General features: G+C 42.3%; 1 pseudogene; it reads right to left on the bottom strand.

Annotated features, from left to right (window-relative positions):
• Positions 1-2859: 2859 nt before the first annotated feature.
• On the bottom strand, positions 2860-3915 carry LOC117093778 (annotated as a pseudogene).
• Between the last annotated feature and the right edge of the window lie 15129 nt (positions 3916-19044).

The raw sequence follows: 19044 nt of genomic DNA, 5'->3' as shown, positions 1-19044 counted from the left end.
TTTTAGCTTTGACACTTGTGCTATAACTTGTCCTGCCAGTGTTTCTCTGAGACCAAGCATGCTGGAAATGCAGCTTCCCTCGTCATCCCTTATCCTCATTGGCTAACGGGTGTTCTACTCTTTTTATTTTATTTGAGACAGGGTCTTGCTCTGTCACCCAGGCTGTAGTGGAGTGGTGCAGTCTCGGCTCACTGCAAATTCAGCCTCCTGGGCTCAAGCAATTCTCCTGCCTCAGCCTCCCGAGTAGCTGGGATTACAGGCACTGGCCACCATGCCCGGCTAATTTTTCTATTTTTAGTAGAGATGGGGTTTCACGATGTTGGTCAGGCTGGTCTCAAACTCCTGACCTCAGGTGATCCACCTGCTTTGCCTCCCAAAGTGCTGGGATTACAGGTGTGAGCCACTGCACCAGCTGAAAATAATTTTTAAATCTTATTTTCCAAGTGTTGAATAATTTTCCTGCACAGAGCTCCTGAAATCATGTTATCTCTAAAGGTAACTCTTGATAAGATAAAGGGCTGGTCTGATTCTGGTTTGTACTATCCTTAATTAAAATATCTGAGAACCCGCAATTGTTATGGGAAACAGAAAACAAATTGGAGCTTAATTTGTGGCATATATTCCCAATCCCAATGATCAATAATGTCTGTATATCATTTATATTAGTACACAGATTCAGTGGTGGCTGTTTCATGTGGTCTCTGAATTGTGCCTTTATATAGTGTAGGTTCTGTCCTATTTGGCTTGGTAAACTTACATAGGTAAAACAAGAGGTGTTAATAGAACACAGAGGCCTCCTTGTTGTATGGTTAGTACATCTAGAATTACGTGGTGGTGAGCACTGCTAAAACCAGAGAATTAGCTTCTATCTGGAGATTATGTAAGGAATCTGGAGTTGCGTATTTGAACTGGACTCTACTAGTCTGGAACTCTTTCTTTTACTGCCTACTTTTTTTTTTTTTTGAGACAGAGTCTCCCTCTGTCACCTGGAGGTGGAGTGCAGTGGCGCGCTCTTGGTTCACGATTTTTGTATTTTTGTATTTTTTATTTTTGTATTTTTTGGTAGAGACAGGGTTTCACCATGTGGCCAGGCTAGTCTCAAACTCCTGACCTCGGGTGATCACCTCCCAAAGTGCTGGGATTACAGCCATGAGCCACCACGCCCTACTGCCTACTTTTGTGGGTGAATTCTTCCTCCTTCAAGATCCTTTAAGTCTGTACTGAGATCCTGTAAACCACAGCATATGTACTGGTTTAATTTCCTGGGAGGACTTGTGGGATCTGGTTCTATAAATGAAGTTCTACACATCAGCCTTTGTTCCATAATGGTGGGCTTTTCATACTAGATTAACTGGCTTTATTCTCACGCACGATATTGTCAGTATAGCCTTGGTAGTGCATTTCATTTGTCTATATCCTTGCAACTATGGGAGCCAATGCATATTAAACCCATGAAAATGCTACATTGTTAGGAAGGATGAAGTTATTTGTAATAATATCTACCCATTATTCTAAGTAGTTGCACAGACTACTTAGTCAATTGATGTTTTTCATATTTTTATCAGAATCATTATGAATCTTTCCAGATATAATATATGTAAATATAGTTCAGTTATTTATTGATACATCATAACCGTAAAATTCAAGCACAGCCAATGTTCTTTGTTAAGGAGCAGTTATAATTTTTCTAAGCCTTACCCATCATAAATGCATTCATCTGCATTCTGATTAGAATTATTATAATATTTCAGTTTCTGATGATTTGTTAGCTTATAATTTTTTTTTTTTTGAGACAGTCTTGGTCTGTTACCCAGGCTGGAGTGCAGTGGTGCAATCATGGCTCACTGTAACTTTGATTTCCTGGGCTCAGGCAAGCTTCCCACCTCAGCCTCCTGAGCTGGGACTACAGGCGTGTGCCACCTCGCCTGGCTAATTTTTTTTTTAAATTATTTTTTGTAGAGATGGGGTATCGCTATATTGCCCAGACTGGTCTCAAACTCCTGGGCTCAAGACATCATCCTACCCCTACCTTCCAAAGTGTTAGGATTACATTAGTGAGCCACTGCAACCGGAGAGTTTATAATTTATATTGAGATTTGACACCGGATACGTTTTCCAGAATTTGGAAGAGTCAGATGGAAAACTACTACTGAAAGGCTTTCATTCCAATTTCCACAAGTATAAATATTAAATTGAAAGTTGTCAGTGGGTCACAAAGAAAGGAAAAGAGCTTCTTCCTATGCCCATAAAAAGGAAGGACATTTGTAAAGCAGTTCTCAATAATATTAAAAGTAAATAACCACAAGGAGATTTCCTTTATTAGTTTCATTTTGTTCTATGTAAATAGGAGTCTTTTAATTATTTAATCAAATACAAAGTTAGTCGTCATGAAATAATCTACTTATGGACTAGAAAGAATTCTGGAAATCCTGTTTCTACTTCTGGTACAAAATATCACAGATGTCTACTTGAGGTGACAATGCTGGTTTACATGGTGATATGGTTTGCCTGTGTCCCCACCGAAATCTCATCTTGGATTGTAGCTCCCACAATTCCTATGTGTTGTGGGAGGGACTTGGTGGGAGGTAATTGAATCATGGGGGCAGGTCTTTCTCATGCTGTTCTCACAAGATCCAATGGTTTTTTGTTTCTTTTTTTTGACTGAGGACGGGGACTTTATTGACGGTACACCACAAGGTGGGGCTCCCTAGACCCCTCCCTCTTCAGGGGATCTACATGGAAACTGTGAGGAAGGGAGATTCTCAGTGTGGTGAGGGACTGAGTATGGCAGGGACTCCCCAGCAGTGAGGACCTCTGTCTTCCTCTCATGCTGTCTCTGGGGTTGGTGGTCTGGGGGTCTTACTCCTTGGAGGCCATGTGGGCCATGAGGTCCACCATCCTGTTGCTGTAGCCAAATTCATCCTCATACCAGGAAATAAGCTTGACAAAGTGGTTGTTGAGGGCAATGTCAGCCCCAAAATCGAAGGTGGAAGAGGGGGTGTCACTGTCGAAGTTGGAGGAGACGACCTGCTGCTCAGCGTAGCCCAGGATGCCCTTGAGGGGACCCTCCAATACCTGCTTCATCACTTTCTTGATGTCATCATATTTGGCAGGGTTTTCCCAGATGGCAGGTCAGGTCCATGACCAACACGTTGGCAGTGGGGATATGGAAGGCCATGCCAGTGATCATCCCATTCAGCTCAAGGATGACCTTGCCTACAGCCTTGGCAGTGACAGTAGAGGCAGGGATGATATTCTGGAGAACCCCACGGCCATCATGCTACAGTTTCCCGGAGAGGCCATCCACAGTCTTCTGGGTGGCAGTAATGGCATGGACTGTGGTCATGAGTCCTTCCACAATACCAAAGTTGTCATGGATGACCTTGGCCAGGGGCACTAAGCAGTTCGTGGTGCAGGAGGCATTGCTGATGATCTTAAGACTGTTGTCATACTTCTCATGGTTCATGCTCATCACAAACATGGGAGTGTCAGAAGAGGGGGCAGAGATGATAACCCTTTTGGCTCCTCCCTGCAAGCAAGCCCCAGCCTTCTTCATGGGGGTGAAGACGCCAGTCGGCTCCATGATGGACTCAGCGCCAGCATTGCCCCATTTGATTTTGGAGGGGTCTTGTACCTGGAAGATGGTAATGGGATTTCCATTGATGACAAGCTTCCTGTTCTCAGCCTTGATGGTGCCATGGAATTTGTCATGGGTGGAATCATACTGGAACATGTAGATCACATAGTTGAGGTCAATGAAGGGGTCATTGATGGCAACAATATCTACTTTACTAGAGTTAAAAGCAACCCTGGTGACCAGGCTCCCAATTCCAACAAGTCCATTGACTCCGTCCTTCAACTTCACCATGGTGTCTCAGGGACGTACGTGGCTGGCAATGCAAAGAAGATGTGGCTGTCTGTTGAACAGGAGGAGTAGAGAGCCAATCTGGTAGTTGTATAAGGGGGAGTTTCCCTGCACAAGTTCTCTCTCTTGCCTGCTACCATGTAAGATGTGCCTTTTGCCTTCTGCCATAATTGGAAGGCCTCCGCAGCCCCACGTGGAACTGTAAAGTCCATTAAACCTCTTTTTCTTTATAAACCACCCAGTCTCGGGTCTGTTTTATCAGCAGCATGAAAACAGACTCATACACATGGGAAAGCCCGAACGTAATGAGTCTATTTCTTGAAGTGTCAATAGCTCAGGGTATCAGGTATTGTCTATTCATCAAGGCACTTTGACTCTCCTTTGTCCAAGAGCCAATTTCTGGCCCGTAGTTTCCAGGTAACCTTCAGGAAAGTATGAAAGGAAAGCAGAAGTCACTTATTGATTGTAGGACCAAATAATGATGGGGAATTTACGACAGTGACTAATACTATCTAATAAGAAGAAAACAGAATGCTCAATTAGGGCGTACTATATAATTATTCCAAGAGAATTAGATCAGTGTTTCTCCTGGGGGCAAGAACAAATTATGGACACTGAAGATACTGACACATCACCATCCTGTAAAAGTGGATAGTCTCTGAGATATATTTGTAATAGTGACATTTAATGCACAAAATTAATCTAAGGAAGGCTGAGCTCATCTTTTTAATTTGAAAGCATTTTTCACATTGTGTGTTCAAAAATCGAGGTTTTTACACTATTGTTGAATGATTTTAAAAACAGAATCATATCAAATATGGGTTGGGCACGGTGGCTCATGCCTGTAATCCCAGCACTTTGAGAGGCCGAGGCAGGTGGATTGCTTGAGCCCAGGAGTTCAAGACAGCCTGAGCAACATTCTCCAGCTGAGGCAGGAGAATCGCTTGAACCGGGGAGGCAGAGGTTGCAGTGAGCCAAGATCACACCACAGCACTCCAGCCCGGGCGACAGAATGAGACTCTGTCTTGAAAGAAAAAAAAAATAGGATATCAAATATACTTAAGGTTTCTAATATCCCGCCCTGTGTATGTATTTCCTATGATGGGCTACAAGGTGAGGGAACAGATCTTTGGTGCTTTGGCCACCCAGGAAGGGCTAAAGATTATTTTGAACATACAAACATCTTGATGATTTTTAACTTTTCTTAATTTATAGTCTGATTTTATGAAAGGAAACATCAGAAAGAATTGTCCAAAATACTGATCACTTGACAAAAATAGGTGCATAATTGCCTAACAGAAAGGAGTAATTACAGCTTGGCTACCCTATTAGCCATAATAACAATCAAGATATTCAAAAATAGGCCAGGCACAGTGGCTTATGCCCGTAATCCAACTCTTTGGGAGGCTGAGGCAGGAGGATCGTTTGAGTTCAGGAGTTTGAGATCAGCATGGGCAATATAGGGAGACCCTGTCTCTACAATTTTTTTTTTTTAATTACCTGGGCATGGTGGTACATGCCTGTGGTCCCAGCTGAGATGGGATTATCACTTGGCTGCAGAGAGCCGTAATTGCACCTCTGCACTGCAGCTTGGGTGACAGAGTGAGACCCTGTCTCAAAAAAAAAAAAAAAGTAAATATAGGCCAGGCACGGTGACTTATGCCTGTAATCCCAGCACTTTGGTAAACTGAAGTGGGTGGATCACCTGAGATCCGGAGTTTGAGATGAGCCTGGCCAACAAAGCAAAACCCTGTCTCAGACAAGCCTGGCCAACAAGGCAAACTCTGTCTCTACTAAAAATACAAAAAATTAGCCAGGCATGGTGGTGCGTGCCCATAGTCCCAGCTACTTGAGAGGCTGAGGCGGGAGAATCACCTGAACCTGAGAGGCAGAGATTGCAGTGAGCCAAGATCATGCCACTGGACTCCAGCCTGTGTGACAGGTGAAACTCTGTCTTAAAAATGAATGAATGAATGAATAAATAAATAAAGTAGAAGGTAACTATAAGGGAATTTCACTTTTTATAAGTGAGAATCTTTTACTGCATGTTTTAAAAAATAAACAATTCAACAGGCCGGGCGCGGTGGCTCAAGCCTGTAATCCCAGCACTTTGGGAGGCCGAGACGGGTGGATCACGAGGTCAGGAGATCGATACCATCCTGGCTAACACGGTGAAACCCCGTCTCTACTAAAAATACAAAAACTAGCCGGGCGAGGTGGCGGGCGCCTGTAGTCCCAGCTACCCGGGAGGCTGAGGCAGGAGAATGGCGTAAACCTGGGAGGCGGAGCTTGCAGTGAGCTGAGATCCGGCCACTGCACTCCAGTCCGGGCGACAGAGCAAGACTCCGCCTCAAAAAAAAAAAAAAAAAAAAAAACAAAAAAAAACAATTCAACAGTATGACAAAGGTCAGCGAAAAGGAAGACAAAGTTAAATCTTCTCAAACAAGAATATTTAGTAAGGCAAGAACCTCTGCTACCCAGACAAACTTCACAGAAGGTAAAGAATAACTTTTTACTATGTTTTGCCCAGAATAGACTGAATACTTTAAGATCCCTTTGTCATTTTAAAGACAGAAAAAAAATCAAATTCTAGTTTTACTGTTTTTGCCCATCATCCAGATGGCATGATACAGTCTGTTTTTCTCATTTTCTTTTTAAAATCTTATATGTTAACCCATACTTATACATTATCCAGGTGTTCAAAGATTTTTCATTAAGTAGCTCAATATTAGTTTGAGGCCATAAAGTTAAAAAGAATCTTATATAGTATGTTTAAACTGGCACTACAATATGCCATAATCTTATTTTCACTGAGGATATATTCTAGGTTGGCATTTACTTTTTCTCAGCACTTTAAAAATATGATTAATTGTCTTCTGATTGAGAAGTCAGCTGTCAGCTTTAATGTTCCTCCTTTGAAGGTAATGCACCCTTTTTTATATGACTACTTTTAAGACTTTTCTCTTTGCCTTTGTCTTTTAGGAGTTTTACTATAATGTTTCTGTGTTTGATTTCCTTTGTGTTTATTTTATTTTGGGTTTGAAAGATTTCTTGAATTTGTGGATTAGTGTCTTTCATCAGTTCTGAAACATTTGCAGATGTTATGCCTGTCAATATTGCTTCTGCACCATTTCTTCTCTGTATGTCTTCAGGGACTGCAGAAGTCAGCTCACCTCTCGGAGATATTGAGCAATTAGTCTTTTATAGATCAGGCTTATGGTTTCCTTAGTAGGAAAATTTCCTCAAATGCTTGGTAAGTTTTTGGTCTATTTGCTTCCAATCAATTCCATTTATGAGTCCCACCCCTAAAGATCTCTTCTAGATATAATGCTTAATTAAGCATTTAGACTTTTTCTTTTTCTTATGGGAAATTTCAAACTGTCCAAAAGCAGGTAGAATGTATAATGAAACTTCTTATGTTCAATGATTGTCAATATATGTCAGTCTCATTTCATCTATATACTCCTACTTTCCCTTATGATTGGATTATTTTAAAGCAAATTTCAGACATAGTATTTAACTTATAAACACTTCAGTATGTATCTCCAAGAGATAACTACTATTAAAAACATAATTACAATATTATTACAATATCCCCCCAATATTAAAAATATTTTCTTTTAATTTTTTTTTGAGGCAGGGTCTTGCTCCATTGCCCAGGCTGGGGTGCTGTGGCATTATCATGGCTTGCTGCAGACTCCACCTCCTTGATTCAAGTGATTCTCCCACCTCAGCCTCCAAAGTAGCTGGAACTACAGGTGTATGCCGCCATGCCTGGCTAATTTATTATTATTATTTTTTATTTTTATAGAGATGGGGTCTTGTTATGTTGCTTAGGCTGGTCACGAATTCCTGGATTCAAGCAATCTTCCCACCTTGGCCTCCCAAAGTGTTGGGATTACAGGCATGAGCCACCGCACCTGGCCAATACTTTCTTAATATCACCAAGTATCTAGTCAGTGTTCAAATTTGTCCAATTGTCTCATAATTTTAAAACATTTTCAATCAGGATCAAAACAAAGTCCATATATTTCATTCAACTAATACACCTCCCCTTCTTTTTTTCTTTGTGATTTTTAAATAGCTTTATTTAGAGAAAATCCATGTATCATATAATCCATCCATTTAAAGGTTACAGTTTGATGGCTTTTAGTATATTCACAGAGTTGTGCAACTATCGCCCTTATCTAATTCTAGAACATTTCATCATCCCAAAAAAGAAACCCCATGCTGGTTGGCAACCCCTGCAACCACTCAGTTTCTTCTTTTTCTACAGATTTGCCTATTATGGTTATTTCATATAAATGAAATCATACAATATGTGGGCTTCTGTGTCTGGCTTCTTTCACTTAGTATAATGTTTTAAAGATTCATCCATATTGTAGCATGGATCATTATTTAATTTCTTGCAGTTATTTTTTGGAGAAACCAGGTCATTTTCTCCTATAGCTTTTCCACATTCTGAATTCTGCTGACTGCATCCATGTGGGGTTTCTTAATGTATTCCTCTGTTCCCTGTTTATCCTGTAAACTAGTATTTAGAACTAGAAGCTCAATCAAATTTAAATCTCATTCTTTGGCAAGACAACTTTACAGATGGTGCAGTGAGCTTCCATAAGGTGTCTGTAAGCCATTGATAGTTCCTGTGATCACTCCACATTTATAGCAGCTATTTGAGACCATTGGAAACAACAATCTTGAATGGAACAATAATATATGGAATCAGATTTTTGCTACTGGTCTGATTCTCCTTTTCTGGCCATGAAATATTAATGTCCATTCTCAAAAAGGCGTGGAGGCGCTCTCTTGTTGTTTAGTAACCTTGTCAATCTGTAAGACTCCAAACCTCTAGACTCACAATACATTTAGATGTTAGGCTAAAGAAAGAAAATGCCTCTTTCCTTTGCTGAATTTTACTTCTGTCCATCTTTGTTTGTGAACTGGTCAATTCTTGCCTGGGAGCATTTCTGGCCTATGACTTGTTAAAAGCAACAGAAAGTAGCCAGAACACATCAATATCCTGCCTTTTAAAAACCATTCCCCCACAGACATATAGATCAATGGAATATAACTGAGATTCCAGAAATAAACTCTCACATTCATGGCCAATTGATTTTCAACAAGAGTGCCAAGATCATTTAATGGGGGAAGGAATAGTCTTTTTATCTAATAGTGCTGGGATAATTGGATATCCACAAGCAAAGGAATAAAGTCAGACCCCTACCTCACACCATATACAAAATTAACTCAAAACAAATCAAAGACCTAATTGTAACAGCTAAAAGTATGCAATCTTAGAAGAAAACATAGAGTAGGTCTTGATTATCTTAAACTAGGCAATGATTTATTAAATATGTCATGAAAGGCATGAACAACTACAGAAAAAAATAGATAAATGGGGCATCATCAAATTGTAAAACTTTCACGCTTTGAAGGGTACCATCAAGAAAGTAAAAAGGCAAACAGAATGGGATAAAATATTTGTAAATTATATATATAGTAAGAGCCTAGCATCCGAGAAATATGTATATATATGTGTGTATATATATATAACTCTTGCAACTCAACAACAAAATATAAACAATCCCAATTTAAAATGAGAAAATAATTTAAACAGACATTACTTTGAAGAAGATATACAAATGACCAACAAGTGCATGAAAAGAAGGAAACATCATTAGTCATTAGGAAAATGCAAACCAAAATCACAATGAAATACTTTACACCCACTACGATGGCTATAATAAAAATGACAGACAACAACAAGTCTTGGAAAAGATGTGGAAAAATTATAATTCTCTTGCATTGCTGGTGGGGAATATAAAATGGTATAGCAACTTTGGAAACCAACTTGGCAGCTCTTCAAAAGTTAAACATAGAGTTACCATATGGCCCAGCAATTCCACTCCTAGATATATACCCAAGAACATATGTTCACACAAAAACTCATACATGAATGTTTAGGGCAGTATTATTTATAAGATTCCCAAAATAGAAATAACCTAAATGTCTCTCAACTGATGAACAGATAAATAAAATTTAGGATATCCATACAATGGAATGTTATTCAGCCATAAAAAAAAGAATGAAATTTGAACACATGATACAACATGGATGAACCCAGAAAACATTATGCTCAGTGAAAGAAGCCAGACACAAAAGGCCACATACTGTATTATTTTATATTTATAAAATATCCAGAATAGGCAAATCGACATAGACAGAAAGTAGGTTAGAGGTTGCAAAGGGCTGGGGGTTAAAGAGAATGGAGAGTGATTACTAATGGGTATGGGGTTTCTTTTTAGGGCAATGAAAAAGGTCAAGCATTAGACTGTGGTGATGGTTGCACAACTTTGTGAATATATAAAATACACTAAATTGTGTACTTTAAAGGAGGTGAATTTTATAGTAGATGAATGATATCTCAATTTAAAAATTGTAACAACAAATTATTCCCTAAATAACAATTACAGAGTTGTTTGGGGTGATGAAAAGTTCTAGAAATAGATAGTGGTGATGATTTCACAACATTGTGAATGCAATTAATACCACTTAATCGCACACTTAAAAGTGGTTAAAATAGCAACTTTCATGTTATATATATTTTACTACAATAAAAAACCCTATATGTTAACAGCTCCCTAAACCATAGACTTCATAAGTATGTGGACTGTCTTCAATGTTATCACAGATGATTTCTCTACTAAATGATTTTACACAGCCCCATAGGGGTCATTGGCCATGAGGTCTGCAAAATCTTTTTTTTTTTTTTTTTTTTTTAGATGGAGTCTCTCTCTATCGCCCAGGCTACAGTGCAATGGCACCATCTGGGCTCACTGCAACCTCTGCCTGCCAGGTTCAAGCAATTCTCTCACCTCAGTCAACCGAGTAGCTGGGATTACAGGCAACTGTCATCATCCCTGGCTAATTTTTGTATTTTTGTAGAGATGGGGTTTCACCATGTTGGCCAGGTTGGTCTTGAACTCCTGACCTCAGGTGATCTGCCCACCTCAGCCTCCCAAAGTGCTGGAATTACAGGTGTGAGCCACCATGACCAGTCAAAAATCTGTATTTAATATTACCTGTTGCCTGATTGTTAAGCCAGTGTCACATATTTTAGGCAGCACCACTACCAGGTACCAAGTTATGTGTTGTCAGGGTACAGGCTAAGCTATGAATACCACAGATCTTCAAAACACAACAACCCATGATGCTGGATATGATGAAATTGTTTATGAAAGACCAATAGTGTTGCTAGGAGTAATTTGAAATGCCAATTAAAAATGTAAAAAGCAGCAATGATTATTTCAAAGCACTGGTGAGCTGCCAAGGCAACTAGGAGTCAAGAGAACAAAATCCCAAATATGGAGGAACAGTATAGAGAGATGAGCTGAGCCAACATTCTGCAGTTTCTGCCTCCAGGGCATTTGACGCTTCTGGGCATGGGGAAGGAGACTAAAGTTCTGAGCAACAGAATTGGGTAGAAGAATCCTTTTCAGAAACCCACAGAGCAGGAAGGACAAAATTAGACTTGAAGGACTAGGACCTAGGGAAAGGAGAAGTTAAAAAGAGCCTAATGATTTTCTGGTTCTTGTTTTAAGACATTGCAGAACTCTGAAGCTACATGGGGCAGAGTCTCAGAAGCCAAGAAGAAAGCCTCTGAAAAGCAGAATAGAGTTTCAGCAGACTTGTAATGCTGAAGAGACAAGAAGAGTTCAAGAGCTGCCAGGGCCATGGACCCCCAGGTTATAACCCAGGCTCCAAGTTGAAAATCCATGAGCAAGTGCATACTAGATATGCATGGAGACTTTACAAAATGGCAACCCAGTCTAGATTCAGCCCAGTTTTTGACTGAATTAAAGTGACGAGCACCACTCTATCTGCATAAAGATAAATTCCTCTCTGGAGCAATATGTACAATGTTTCATATACAATGCCTGACATTCAATAGCTAGACATGCTAGAGGCAAGACCAAATGACTGAAAAGCAAGAGAAAAAACAGATAGTATAAATAGACCCATGGATAATCTTAATATTGGAGTTACAAGACAAGGATCTTAAATATCTAGAATTAATATGCTCAAGACAAAAGAAAAAAATGCAGAGATTATATGAAAGGATGGGTAATTTTACCAGAGAAAGGGCAATTCTAGAGTAGAAAAGTGCCATAACTGATATTAAGAATTCAGTAAGGCCAGGAGCGGTGGCTCAAGCCTGTAATCCCAGCACTTTGGGAGGCTGAGACGGGTGGATCACGAGGTCAGGAGATCGAGACCATCCTGGCTAACACGGTGAAACCCTGTCTCTACTAAAAAATACAAAAAACTAGCCGGGCGAGGTGGCGGGCGCCTGTAGTCCCAGCTACTCCGGAGGCTGAGGCAGGAGAATGGCGTAAACCTGGGAGGCGGAGCTTGCAGTGAGCTGAGATCCAGCCACTGCACTCCAGCCTGGGCGACAGAGTGAGACTTCGTCTCAAAAAAAAAAAAGAATTCAGTAAGTGGAACACTTATATACTGTTGGTGGGAGCGTAAGTTAGTACAATCTCTATAGAAAACAGAAAACAGTGCAGAGATTTCTCAAAAAACTACAAATAGAACTACCATTCGACCCTGCAATTCCACTATGGGGTATATACCCAAAGGAAAATCATTACATCAAAAAGATGGCTGGGCATGGTGGTCTGATGCCTGTAATCCCAACAGTTTGGGAGGCCCCAACACTTGATCACCTGAGGTCAGGGGTTCAAGACCAGCCTGGCCAACATGGGGAAACCCTGTCTCTACCAAAAATACAAAAAGATTAGCTGAGCCTGATTGCATGTGCCTGTAATCCCAGCTACTCGGGAGACTGAGGCATGAGAATTGCTTGAACCCAGGAGGTGGAGGTTACAGTGAACAGAGATCACACTACTGCACTCCAGCCTGGGCAACAGCACAAGACTGTGTCTCAAAAAAAAAAAAAAGATACCTGCACTTGTATGTTTACAACAGCACTATCCACAATAGCAAAGATATGACATTTTTTTCATACACGCACATACACACACACACAATGGAATACTTCTCAGCCATAAAAAGGAATGAAATCACATATTTTGCAGCAGCATGGATGGAACCAGAGGCCATTTTCTTAAGTGGAACAACTCAGAAACAGAAAGTCAAATACCCCATGTTCTCGCTTATAAGTGGAAGCTAAATAGTGTGTATACACAGATAGAGTGTGAAATAATAGACTGGGAAGAGTGGGAGGGTGGTGGGGGTAAGGGATGAGAAATGACTTAATGGATACGAACGAAGTACACCATTCAGGTGATGGTTGCACCAAAAGCCCAGATGTCACCACTATCCTATATATCCATGTAACAAAACTGCACTTGCACCCCTTAAATTTATACAAATAATAATAACAAGGAATTCAGTCAATACACTTAACAACAGATTAGACACAGCAGAAGGCAGGATCAGTGAGCTGGAAGTCAGGCCACTAGAAAATATCTAGACTGAGGCACAGAGAAAATAAAAGATGAAAAATGCGAAAGAGATTTTAAGACAGTGAAAATAGCAAATGAAAGACTGTAGCTTAACTTAGATGAACTTTTTTTCTCACTCTCTCCCTCTATCTAAAGGTAGGTGGCTGATCTGGGGCAGGCAGACACTTTTGCTTTTTAAGGGTGTTCAGGCTTGTGAATTGGCTTTGATATCTTTAACGAATGGCTTCTATCTTTAGATATATTCATGTTGTAATTCTTTCCCAGCCAGGAAGGAAAAAGGAAGACAGCCAAGGGCCAGCATCTTGGAGCTGACCAGAAGCTGTACATATCACTTGAACTCATAAGGGCTTGAACTTAGGAGCGTGAACTTACTTAGTTATCAGGAAGGCTGGCAGGTGTTTTGTTTCTTTTTTTCTCTCTGTCTCTCTCTCTCTTTCTTTCTTAGAGATGGGGTCTCCCTACACCGCCAAGGCTGGTCTCGAACTCCTGGGCTCAAGCAATCCTCCCACCTTGGCCACCCAAAGTGTTGGGATTACAGGCATGAGCCACCATGACCAGCCCAGATGTTGTTTCTAATTGGGCAACTGCAATCTTCTTATTACTAAAGGAAGGGGAGAATGAATTTTAATAAACAGAAAGTGTTTCTGCCACTTGGATTACTATGCAGGAGTTAGACACACAGGGCTTTGTAGACCACAGTAACAAGCGTAGATTAGAGCTAGGGAAGGAGGAACTGGGAGTGCCATCAAAAGGGATATGATTTCCCAGACTAGAAGCCTGCTCCTTGGGCCCCACATTGGGTGAGGTTTCCTATTCCCATATTTAGTGCTAGTGGTGAGATCCCAGATGTGGTGAGTCTGTGGTATGGAGGCCATTGACTCCAGTAACCCTGATGTGAGCTCCTGTGAGTCCTACTGGGGCTTTTGCAGACCCAATCAATGGTGCTTCTTTGTGAAGGGGGCTTCTTTGTCATCCAAGAGGACCCAGGGAAGACTGAGGCTGAGGACTGCCCGAGCTAAACCGGGAAGAATCTCAGGCACACTCCTCACCTCCTTACAGGTCTCATCTCCTAACAATGTCTCCCCTCTAGACTGTCTTAAGTCAGCTCAGAGTGCCGTAAGACAATACCACAGGATTCTGTTAAACAACAGAATTCTGTTTTCTCACAGTTCTGGAGGCTGCAAGTATGAGATCAGGGTGCCAGCATGATCAAGTTCTGAGGAGGGCCCTCTTCTTGGTTTGCAGAGAGCCACCTTCTCACTATGTCCTCACATGGTCAGGGAGACAGCTTTCTCTTCTCTTTTTTAAAAAAATATTTTCTATTTTTTTAGAGGCAGGGTCTCACTCTGCTACCCAGGTGGGTCTCGAACTCCTGGCCTCAAGTGATCCTCCAGCCTCGACCTCCCAAAGTGCTGGGGTTACAGGCGTGAACTACTGCACCTGGCCCTTCCTCTTCTTATAAGGTCACAGTCCTATCAGATTAGGATCTTACCTAATTACCTCCTAAAGACTATGTCTCCAGATACAGTCATATTGGGGGTTGGGGCTTCAACATATGAATTTCAGGGATAAGGGGGCACAGTTCAGTCCAGAGCATAAGACCTTTGTTCTCTGCCTGCAGTAATTTCTGGCCTCTTGTTTCCAAGCGGCTAATTGATGTTGTTTAAGGACCCTTTTGGCAGTGCCCTGGTATATTAGACCATTTTTTTTTTTTTTTTTTGAGATGGAGTCTCACTCTGTCACTCAGGCTGGAGTGCAATGGCGTGATGTCAGCTCACTGCAACCTCTGCCTTCCGGGTTCAAGTGATTCTCCTGCCTCAGCCTCCCAAGTAACTGGGATTACAGGTGTGCACCACCATGCCCAGCTAATTTTTGTATTTTTAGTAGAGATGGGGTTTCACCATATTGACCAGGCTGACCTCGATCTCCTGACTTTGTGATCTACCTGCCTCAGTCTCCCAAAGTGCTGGGATTACAGGCGTGAGCCATCGTGCCTGGCCTATGAGTCCATTTTCACACTGCTTGGAAGAACTGCCTGAGACTGGGTAATTTATAAAGGAAAGAGGTGTAATTGACTCAGAGTTCCATATGGCTGCGGAGGCCTCAGGAAATGTATACTCTATGGCAGAAGGCAAAGGGGAAGCAAGACACCTTCTTCACGAGGCAGCAGGAAGGCGATGTGCCCAGTGAAGGGGAAAGATCCCCTTATAAAACCATTAGATCTCAGGAGAACTCACTCACTATCACGAGAACACCATATGGGAAACCGCACCCATGATTCAGTTGTCTCCACCTGGTCTCTCCCTTGACTCATGAGGATTATGGAAATTACAATTCAAGATGAGATTTGGGTGGGGACATGAAGCCTAACCATATCACCTGGGGAGGTGTCCATGAAAACTGCTGGCACCTGAGGACTATTGATTTCTGCTTTCAGGTAACAAGGAAGACTTTGGGACCCTGAGGAGTATGGCTGCAGCAGTCTTAAGCTTCGGACAGGGGCCTAGAGTGGTGGCTCATGCCTGTCATCCAAGCACTTTGGAAGGCCCAGGTGAATGGATTGTTTGAGTCCAGGAATTTCAGACCAGCCTGGGCAATATGTTGAGACCTAGTGTCTAAAAAAATGCAAAAATTAGCTGGGTATGGTGACATGCACCTGTAGTCCCAGCTACTTGGGAGGCTGAGACAGGAGGCTCCTTGAGCCTGGGAGGTTGAGGCTGCAGCTACTGCACTCCAGCCTGGGCAACCGAGTGAGGTCCTGTCTCTTAACACAAACAAACAAAAACCTCTGGACAGCAAAAGCTCATCTCCCCTTCTCCTCAGGCACATGGCTGCCTGGCTGGGGACTACATTTCCCAGCCTCCCTTGAGGTTGGCTGTGGCCACATGACTGGGTCTTCCCCAGTGGCTTGCAAGTGGATATGACTTGTGCAATTTCCACTTCACCTGCTTTACCAGAGCAAGGAAATCTCTTGCTCTGGACTTTCTCTTTTTTCCCTTTCACCAAGTCACTCAGAGGTGGCACCTTAAATTATGCAAATGCTGACAAAGTGTGAGGTCAGTGGCTCTCAAGGTGGGCATCAGAATTCCCCAGAGAGCTTGTTAAGGCACAGTTTTCTGGGTCCTGCCCCCAGAGCTTCTGACTTAGTAGGTCTGGGGTGAGACCTGGGAATGTGCATTTCCTATGAATTGCCAGGGGCTGCTGCTGGTCCCGGGACTAGACTTTAAGCAACAATCCGAAAGAATCTGGGTTCCTGAATGATTGCCACATGCACAGCCTCACAAGATAATTCACCCTGGAGCTACTACGGAAAAGAGAATTCAATTTGTTTTTAATGTTTAAGCCACGCTATTGTCTTACAATAAGATGACCAGTGAATTTTTGTTTCTCCTTTAGCCAGTTTGACTTAGATTTCTGTTGCTTGCCACTGAAAATGCCCTGATCACCATAGGTAACATTGACTGCCTTTGATTTACTCGTTCAGTAACTATTTATTGAAAATCCCACGCTGGGTGCTTTTTATTTTTTACTATTTTTATTTTTATTTTTTGTTTTTTTTTTTGATATGGATCCTAGGCTGCAGTGTAGTGGCTTGATTTCGGATCATTGCAACCTCCGCCTCCCAGGTTCAAGCATTTCTCATGCCTCAGGCTCCTGAGTAGCTGGGATTACAGGCATCCACCACCATGTCTGGCTAATTTTTTTTTTTTTTTTTGATATGGATCCTAGGCTGCAGTGTAGTGGCTTGATTTCGGATCATTGCAACCTCCGCCTCCCAGGTTCAAGCATTTCTCATGCCTCAGGCTCCTGAGTAGCTGGGATTACAGGCATCCACCACCATGTCTGGCTAATTTTTTTTTTTTTTGTATTTTTAGTAGAGACAGGGTTTCGCCATGTTGGCCAGGCTGGTCTTGAACTCCTGACCTCAGGTGATCTGCTCTCCTCTACCTCCCAAACTGCTGGGATTACAGGCATGAGCCACTGCGCCCAGCCCTAGGTGCTTTTGAAAGCACTGGGCATACAGCAGTGAGTGAAGCAGTGAGTGAGTAAAAAGTTCCTGTCCTGTCCTTTCAGAGATTCTGATCTTTGTGTGAGGCAGCACACAATGAAGTATTTTAAAGACAAAATATCGGCAAATTCTCAAAGCAACTTTGAGAAGCAGACATCATTTTGAAATCCCATTCTACAGATAAGTGCACTGAGGCAGCAGTAGCAAAGCTGGAGTTTGAACCTAGTTCTGTGAGAGTTCAAAGGCTAAATTCTCTCTCTCTTTTTTTTTTTTTGAGATAGCATCTTGCTGTGTTGTCCAGGGTGGAGTACAGTGGTGCAATTTTGGTTCACTGCAACCTCTGCCTCCCGGGTTCAAGCGATTCTCCTCCCTCAGCCTCCTGAGTAGCTGGGATTACAGGTGCCTGCCACCACGCCCGGCTAATTTTTGTATTTTTAGAAGAGATGGAGTTTCACCATGTTGGCCAGGTTGGTCTCGAACTCCTGACCTCAAGTGAGCCTGCCTTGGCCTCCCAAAATGCTGGGATTATAGGCATGAGCCACCACACCTGGCTCAAAGGCTAAACTCTTGACAGTGGGCCATGCTGCACCAAGAAGCTCCACTGGATTTATTTTGCCAAATCACTTGGGGAAAAGAAGAGGAAGATTCAGTCCATGGATCCTTAAGTACCATTCGAAGAGTGGCCTCCTTTTTCCAAATGTCGCCTTTTGTCTTCAAGGCAAATGTGGTGCCAGATCTTCAGCTCTCATGTCTCCTGCACAAACTCTCCCAGGTGTAAGAATAGACTCCACTCTGCAAAAATTCTAAGGAGGAAGTGACAGTCAGAGAAGGGAACAGGGCTATTACTGAGGCCAGAAGGCCCCTCTCCCCTTAGTGAGGCCCACGCTTGTGCCCAAAGCCTGTCTCTCTTCCTAAATAATGAAGTGTGGAAGAGTAGAGGCTTTGCAGCCAAGCAGACAGGATTTCATAACCCTGGTTCCAGTACTTCCCAGTGTGTGATCTTGGACCAGCAACTGGGCCTCTCTGAACCTCAGTCTCCTCCTCTATAAAAGTGGCACAATGGCTGGGCATGGTGGCTCATGTCTATAATCCCAGCACTTTGGGAGACAGAGGTGGGCGGATCACTTGAAGTCAGGAGTTTGAGACCAGCCTGGCCAACATGGTGAAACACCATCTCTGCTAAAAGTACAAAAATTAGCCAGGCGTGGTTGTGAGCACCTGTAATCTCAGCTAATCAGGAGGCCGAGGCAGGAGAATCTCTTGAACCCGGGAGGCGGAGGTTGCAGTGAGCCGAGATAGTGCCATTGCACTCTAGCCTGGGCAACAAGAGCAGAACTCTGTCTCAAAAACAAAACAAAAACCAACCAACCAAACAAAAAGGCACAGTAATAGCTTAATTCCCAAGTTTGTTCAGGACTCTGTGGGTCAGAAATGTGAAAAGGGTTTGACTGGTGTTCGTTTCTGTTCCACATGGCATCATGTGATGAGGGCTGGAGGATCCACCTCCAAGATGGCTTCTTCACTCCTGTGTCTGGAAGCTTCTATTCTCCTGGGCCTTCTCACAGCTCCACGCTCTTAGGGGAGTTGCAATTCTTACACAGCAGGCTGGGAGCCAAAGAGATCAGGATGGAATCTGCTGGTTCCTTTAACACGTAGATCCAGGCCTGGTGTCATTTCCT

This window comes from Trachypithecus francoisi, unplaced genomic scaffold, assembly GCF_009764315.1.
Source record: "Trachypithecus francoisi isolate TF-2019V2 unplaced genomic scaffold, Tfra_2.0 Lachesis_group12, whole genome shotgun sequence".
Classification (NCBI taxonomy): Eukaryota; Metazoa; Chordata; class Mammalia; order Primates; family Cercopithecidae; genus Trachypithecus; species Trachypithecus francoisi.
Note: the sequence above shows the minus strand (reverse complement) of the source record. Positions and strands in the feature narration are given on the sequence as shown.